The sequence below is a fragment of the Rattus norvegicus genome, chromosome 10, assembly GCF_021556685.1.
Source record: "Rattus norvegicus strain SHRSP/BbbUtx chromosome 10, alternate assembly SHRSP_T2T, whole genome shotgun sequence".
Classification (NCBI taxonomy): Eukaryota; Metazoa; Chordata; class Mammalia; order Rodentia; family Muridae; genus Rattus; species Rattus norvegicus.
The window spans coordinates 98,211,779-98,219,411 of record NC_141543.1 but is presented as its reverse complement, the minus strand read 5'-3'; the positions used below and the strand labels follow the sequence as shown (position 1 = coordinate 98,219,411).

Genomic DNA, 7,633 nt, shown 5'->3' with positions numbered 1-7,633 from the left:
ACAGATGAAGTGGAGCAAAATGGATACTATCAGTACTCCGTGTAAGCCAAGTCTTATTAGCCATGTTTGCTCTAAGTCTGCTGCTGTTTGAGTTTCCAGTTTCCTGCTGTCACCTGGTTGGAAACAGATTCGAATCTCTTTAGACTCGGATTTTGGATGCTGTGAAGCCTTTAGGTTGTTTCTGCCTGAGCTTCAGGGAGATTAGATTGCAGTGATGGGCTGTTGGGAAGTCTTGCTTTTGCACATCTGACAATTCGAGGCAGGAATGTATGCACAGACAATAGGGCTTTCGAGGTACTATGACATTAGACTAAAAATATATATTACCGTTGCCCTTGGCTACCTCCCAGAATGTGAAGGTTAAGTCCGTATTGCAGAAGACGACACATACTTTGGACAAGGGACCTGGAAGAATTGCTCAGCTTTATTTCTTAAAACATTACTGTTTCAGGGTTGGGGATTTAGCTCAGTGGTAGAGCGCTTGCCTAGCAGGCACAAGGCCCTGGGTTCGGTCCCCAGCTCTGAAAAAAAGAAAAGAAAAAAAAATTACTGTTTCTTTTTTAAGTGATCATTGTGTTTTATGTGCATTGGTGTTTAGTGCGTGACAGTGTTGGAGCCTCTGGGAATGGAGTTACAGAATGTTGTGAGCCGCCACGTGGATATTGGGAACTGAACCTGGGTCCTTTGGAAGATTAGCCAGTGCTCATAACTGCTGAGTCATCTCTCCAATACCTACTATTTTATGTTTATGGGTGTTTTTGTCTGCTAGTGTATCTGTTGTGCACCATGTGAGTGCCTGGTGCCCTCGGAGGCCAGAGAGGGCACAGGTCTCCTGGAAGTGCAGTTAAAGATGGTTATGAGCTGCCATGTGAATACTGGGAATCGAACCTTTAGTCTAGCACTGGGAAGGCAGAGGCAGGTGGATGGATCTCTGTGAGTTCAAGACCAGCCTGGTCTACAGAGTGAGTTCCAGAGAAACCCTGTCTCGAAAAACCAAACCAAACAAAAATTTAAAAAAAACAAAACTTGCATGTTGGGGCTAGAGAGAGATGGGTCAATGGTTAAGAGCACTGCTCTTCCAGAGGTCCTGAGTTCAATTCCCAGCAACCACATGGTGGCTCACAACCATTTGTAATGGGATCTGATGCCCTCTTCTGGTGTGTCTGAGGACAGCTACAGTGTACTCATATAAATAAAATGAATAAATAATTTTTTCTTTTTTTCCTCCATCATTATTAACTTGGGTATTTCTAATTTGCATTTCAATTGTTATTCCCTTTCCCGGTTTCTGGGCCAACATCCCCCTAACCCCTCCCCCCCAATAATTTTTTAAAAAAAGAGAAGTAGTTGCTTGGCCTGAGGACCGGGGTTAGGTTCACAGCTCCTATAGGAACACTTATAACTGTGAGTAAATCCAGTTCTAACACCCTCTTCTGATGCAGATGTGGTGCACAGATAGACATACAGGTAAAACACCCATACTCATAAAATACAAATAAAATAAAATTAGAAACGGAAAAGCAAAAAGCAACAAGGACAACAACAACAAAAACAAAAAAACCTTTGTGGGGTGGATCTGGCTGCCCTGGGTTCTGGTCCTGATTTCCAAGGATTAGCTAGGGTGGGCTGTGGGTTTCCTTCACTGTGGGAGGTCACAGTGAGCGCACAAGTTAGCGTCATAACTAAGTCTTCTAGAAGGCCCTAAGCAGACCTTGCAAACATCCGCTCCGATGCCCCTCTGCCCCTCTGACTCTTCCTTCCCCTCCATCCGCTATTTCTTACTTTCACTTTCGACTCCGCTTGCCCTTTCAGAGTGACTTGTGTGACTTTAGTGTTTTTTATACACAGCTGCCTTTGGAAGGCCACCATGTTCCATGGTGCACCGTCTCTCCCTCCTCTTCCCCCCAGTTCTTCCTTGGCCTCCAGCGGTCTTCACCTTCTCTCTCCTTTGGGGCCAGTGGCTGCAGAGACATCTCTACGTCAGACTTCTGCGACCTGCCCGTCTAGCCCTTCGGTGTGTGCCCTACTTCCCACCCTCCCTTTCCCATCCCTCTCTTTTCCAGGAGATTGAGCCGGCACCCTCAGCCGCTGAGCTAGCCAGGGCTATCCAGACCTTGATGAACGGGATCTTTGAGGAAGGCCACCGACTCTTCTCGATGTTTCTCTAGGATCTTATCTTAGGATTTGAAGTACACATTTAGTATTTCCTTGGGGGAATGTAAAGAAAAAAAAAAACAGGAAAGGAAGCAGGAATTCAAATACCACTTCTCCTCCATTCGGGAGCTGAGACCCAAGCCACCAGCCTCTCTTTGAGCAGTCCGGAGCCAGGCTTCCTGGGGTGGGGAGCTCAGGCCTAGGTCTAGTTCCTCAGGCTTGGGCTCCACCCTGGCTGCAAAGGCCCCAGACCACCTCGCCCCACCCTGAGAACTCGACCTCTTGTTCAGCCACATGAAGGTAACCAGCGTCTGGTGGCTTATGTGACAGACTTGTCAGGACTTCCTGCCTTTGATGCATACAATTCCCATGCTATGTGTGTCGGGCTGGGCCTCTGGAGACGAGAGGACCCTTAGACATCCTGAGTGTCTCGGCGCTGAGGCTCTTGGGGTTTGTGGTTAGAGGCGCTACTGTGAACACTGAGTTCTAAAGAATGTGCCCTCTGGGCTGCAAAAAGCTGACAAAGTCAAGTTGACCAAGAAGGTCTGAAAGGCCCTTGAATTCGCTGCTTTTAGCAGAGATTGAGTGAAGGGCTATGGTGGGGGAGGGAGAAGGAGATTACTCAATCGCAGAGATCTGACCATAGACTCCTTCTGCTGGGCTGTTCTGTCCTCCACTCCAGCTCTCTCAAATGCCCCAGGCGATTTCTCCAGCACTCACTACTGCTGAGGCCTGAGACAGGGCCCCACATTCGAGTGTTCTCATAGGTGGAGTCACTGAGGCTCAATGAAGTTCAAGGGCCTGTCCCAGGAACACACAGAGATAGCATTGGAACATGACAGAGTCGACCCCGTTTCTTTGCCTGCCTGCAGGGCTTCAACAAGGTCTGGAGACATGGGACAAGTGGGAGTGTGTGTGTGTGTGTGTGTGTGTGTGTGTGTATGTGTATATGTGTATGTGTGTGTTTATGTGTATGTGTGTATGTGTGTGTATGTGTATATGAGTGTATGTGTGTGTATATGTGTATGTGTGTGTATGTGTATATGAGTGTATGTGTGTGTATATGTGTATGTGTGTGTATGTGTATATGAGTGTATGTGTGTGTATGTGTCTGTATATGTGTATGTGTGTGTATGTGTATATGAGTGTATGTGTGTGTATGTCTGTATGAGTGTATGTGTGTGTATGTGTGTATGTGTGTGTATATGTGTGTGTATGTGTATATGAGTGTATGTGTGTGTATGTCTGTATGAGTGTATGTGTGTGTATGTGTGTATGTGTGTGTATATGTGTATGTGTGTGTGTATGAGTGTATGTGTGTGTATGTCTGTATGAGTGTATGTGTGTGTGTATGTGTGTGTATATGTGTATGTGTGTGTATGTATATGTGTGTATGTATGTATATGTGTATATATATGTGTGTGTATATGTGCATATGTGTATGTATGTGTGTGCTTATGTGTATATGTGTGTATATGTGTATATGTGTGTGTATATGTGTGTTTATGTGTATGTGTGTATGTGTGTGTTCACATGTCTATATGTGTATATGAGTGTGTGTATATCTGTATGAGTGTATGTGTATGTGTGTGTATGTATGTATGTGTGTATATGTGTTTATGTATGTGTATGTATATGTGTATGTGTGTATGTATATGTGTATGTATGTGTGTATATGTGCACATATGTGTATGTATATGTGTATGTGTGTGTTTATGTGCATGTGTGAATATATGTATGCATGTATGTGTGTGTTTATGTGACAACGGGAGGAAGAGGGGAAGAGGGGAGACATTTCGTGGGCATTAGTTCTCTCTAGGTTCTGGGGATGAGACTCACTCAGGTCATCAGGTTTGGGGCAAACACCTTTCCTGCTGAGCCATCTTGTTTGTCTGTCTCTCTTGATATGACCTGGCTACTGTGGTGTTTGGCAGTTTTCTCCACCAGAATTCTGACCAGTCATTTCTGGGTTATGTCCACTGAGTGGACAATATTACACAGTGCCCAGAGTGGAGCTGTGCGGAGTTCTGAGCAGAGGGAAGCACATTTATGAAGATTGCTCAGAATCCTTTCACAGGGGAGCTTCGCCCTCTGCCTCCGTCTCTTTATTTGCTCGGTCTTGTTTAAATCTTTTGTAGGAACTGGGAATCAGACCTCGTGCACACTAAGCACTGTACATTAGGCTACATCCCCAGGTCCTTGATCCTTTATTTCTTTAAAATATATACTTTTGGGAGCTAGAGAGCTGTCTCAGTGATCAAGAGCACTGGATGTTCCTACAAAGGATCCAGGGTCAGTTCCTGGCACCCACATGGTACCTCACAACTATCTGTGACTTCAGTTCCAGGAACCCTAGCATCTCCAGACTTTGGAAAGCACCAGGCATGCAGGTGGCACATAGACAGGTGTATGGATAATCTTCCAAACATGAACTGGCTGGTTTTGTGTGTTAACTCGACACAAGCTGGAGTTATCACAGAGAGAGGAGCCTTCCTTGAGGAAAGGCCTCCATGAAACCCAGCTGTAAGGCATTTTCTCAATTAGCAATCAAGGGAGCCTATTGTGGGTGGCGCCATCCCTGGGCTGGTGGTCCTGGGTTCTATAAGAGAGCAAGCTGAGCAAGCCAGGGGAACCAAGCCAGTAAGTAACATCTCTCCATGGCCTTTGCATCAGCTCCTGCTTCCTGACCAGCCTGAGTTCCAGTCCTGACTTCCTTTGGCGATGAACAGCAATGTGGAAGTGTAAGCTGAATAAACCCTTTCCTCCCCAACTTGCTTCTTGGTCATGATGTTTGTGCAGGAATAAGAACCCTGACCAAGACACATAGAAACTAAAACTAAATACATCTTTAAAAATGGTAGGGTAGCACGGGCTTGTGAGTGCAGTCGCTCTCAGAGATCACAGATATTGGATCCTCTGGAGCTGTAGTTACAGGTGACTGTGGACTGCCTGACGTGTGTGCTAGAAATACGCTCCGCAGAAGCAGATATGCTCTGAGCTGCTGAGTTCTAGATCCAAGTATGTGTTGCTTGACACGCATGCCCTGATCCTGGTTGGCTGTGTCTCAGGCCTCTTAATGGCAGCTCCTACAGTCGTAGACTGAGCTTTGTGGCTTTTGTCTCTGCCAGCCTGGGCGTCAGCCATGGGTCCTCTCTGAGTGGCTGTTTTCTTTCCATATGAATCCTCTGAGGATACTGGCCCTCAGGTGGAGTAAAAGTGACCTCTCCAACCCCATAGAGAAGGGGCTGGGAATGTCTTCATTTGAATAAACTGGAGAAACTTGGGACAGGCTCTTCTGGCTTTCAGGATGACTTTGCAGAGTGGGGATTACTTGCTGTTCTCAGCTAGCTGTTTTCCGGACAAATAGATCTTATCTGCCTCCAAGCCGTCCCCGTCAGGGTAGTCGCCTCCAGGGTGGGCAAGAGACTTAAGTAAGGCCAGTCAATGGGAACCTCTGAAGCTATACATCCTAGAAATTTCTTGTCTGACCGCAGCGAAACTGTGAGGATGGGATACCCAGCAATCCAGTCAGGATTGACGGTGCTGCCCTTTTCTGGGCAGAGAGGAACCAACTGCCCGGGTTTTCCTACAGTGACCAAACTTGAGATCCACCTCCTAGGGCCCCAGGAGAATGGGGAGCATTGTTGACTTCCCAAGGGAGAATGGCTGCTTTATTTGCATCTCCAGGTAAGACGTGACTTGTGGGAGACATTACAGGTGTGCAGCCTTCACATTCGGTTTATGCAGTGTTGGGGATTGAGCCCAGGGCTGCATGCTTGCACTCTGCTAACTGAGCTGGGTTCTGAGATCGTAAGACGACGGATCAGTTTGTGCTGACTATGAAGAACTAGGCTGGTTGCTCAGCAAGTCTGGAGCATGAAGGGTGAAGCCTGCTCTGGCCCTAGGGGGTCTCTATGGTCATGCCCACTTCCGTTACAGAGGAGCCCCTAATTCTCTGACAGGAAGCACCCAGGGTATGTAGGGATAGATACAATGACCACCACAAAGATATTCAAGGCCAAATGCTTAGGCAAAAAACTTTTGAATTTATGATTTATTTATTTATGTGCTTTGGTGTTTTGCCTGCATGTATGTTTGTGTGAGGGTGTCCAATCCCCTGATACAGGAATTATAGACAGTTGTGAGCCGCCATGTGGGTGCTAGAAATTGAATCCAGGACCTCTGGAAGAGCAGCCAGTGCTCTTAACCTCTGAGCCATCTCTCCAGCCCCAAGCCCTGGAAATTCTTAACGTATGAGCTCTGCTCTGTAAATAAGCAAGTTAGAGGCCACAAGTAGGGATGACACCTCCTGCTATCTTTAAACTCTTATCAAAGGGCAGGCTTAAAGGTGGCTTGCTTTGGTTTTGAGGCAGGGATTAAACACAACTGCAGCTTTTATTAGCATGATTTAAACGCTCATAATGACATCCTCAGCTATGAGCGGCCCACTGTGCTTCATCATAAACATAAAGCCCAGGGCTTGTCTGTAGGTAGATTAGTATGGTTACGCAGGGTGGTTTTCTGCTCTTCTGGAAATGAATTGATGTCCCTGCCTGTTTCCACTTGAGCACTGTGTTTTCGGTGCTGTCCTTAAACGACCAACTTATTTTTCACCACAGGTTTCCTGGTATGTGTTTTATGACCTTACTGCCCTTTGGTCAACAACCAGAGCTTGAGCTTCAGAGCCCAGCAAGGCAGAGCCACAGCAGATCCCCTGGAAATGGAGCAGAGAGCCAGGAATCAAATATGGGTCCTCTTTAAGATCGTCAACAGCCAGGCCCTGGGTTCGGTCCCCAGCTCCGAAAAAAAGAACCAAAAAAAAAAAAAAAAAAAAAAAAGATCGTCAACAGCCCTTAATAATAGCTGAGCTTTCTCTAGCCTCTTGATAATATTAGTTGAGGCAAGAAGATCCACTGTGGGTGGAACCATTCCCTAGACAAGGTATCCAGAACTGTGTAAGAAGAGGAAGCAAGCTGAGTATAAGCATGCTTGCATTTACTACTCTTCTGACTACAGATCTATAGGCTGGTTTCCCCAAACTCCTGCAGCTGAGCCTTCCTGCTGTGACGGTCGGTAGCAACCTGGACCTGTGAGCTACAATGAAGCCTTTCTCTCCCAGCTTGTTTTCATCAGGGTGTTTTTGTCCTGTCTCAAAACACTTCGCTGAGCAAATACAAAGTAGGTTTTCAAAGAGGTAATGGCTTTGTAGGTTGTTTACCTCTGGCCTCAAGTCAAGGAAGACAAGATGGGTCCTGAGATCTTAATCTCAGGAATACTTTCTGGCATAGCTGTTTCAAGAAGCGATGGTCCGCACAACACCAAGTCCTGCTGTCTTTTCGAGGGGCACACTTTCCACTCTGGGAGATGCTGGCACAGAGGCAGGCCGATGGTACGATGGTACCACCCACCTCCCTCGTTCAGCATCCAGTCACCCCATCTGGAGACCCCGAAGGAGGAAGCACCTGCTCGCCCTGACTTG

General features: G+C 46.7%; 2 long non-coding RNA genes across 2 annotated transcripts; both read left to right on the top strand.

Annotated features, from left to right (window-relative positions):
* Positions 1-1,840: 1,840 nt before the first annotated feature.
* LOC148003148 (uncharacterized) lies at positions 1,841-4,924 on the top strand. The gene is made up of 2 exons (XR_015632192.1): positions 1,841-2,014; positions 4,828-4,924. It is a non-coding gene; the product is annotated as an uncharacterized LOC148003148 (long non-coding RNA).
* Positions 4,925-5,436: 512 nt separating this feature from the next.
* Positions 5,437-6,946, top strand: LOC108352149 (uncharacterized). Its single transcript, XR_015632185.1, has 2 exons — positions 5,437-5,841; positions 6,774-6,946. It is a non-coding gene; the product is annotated as an uncharacterized LOC108352149 (long non-coding RNA).
* The last annotated feature ends 687 nt before the right edge of the window (positions 6,947-7,633 follow it).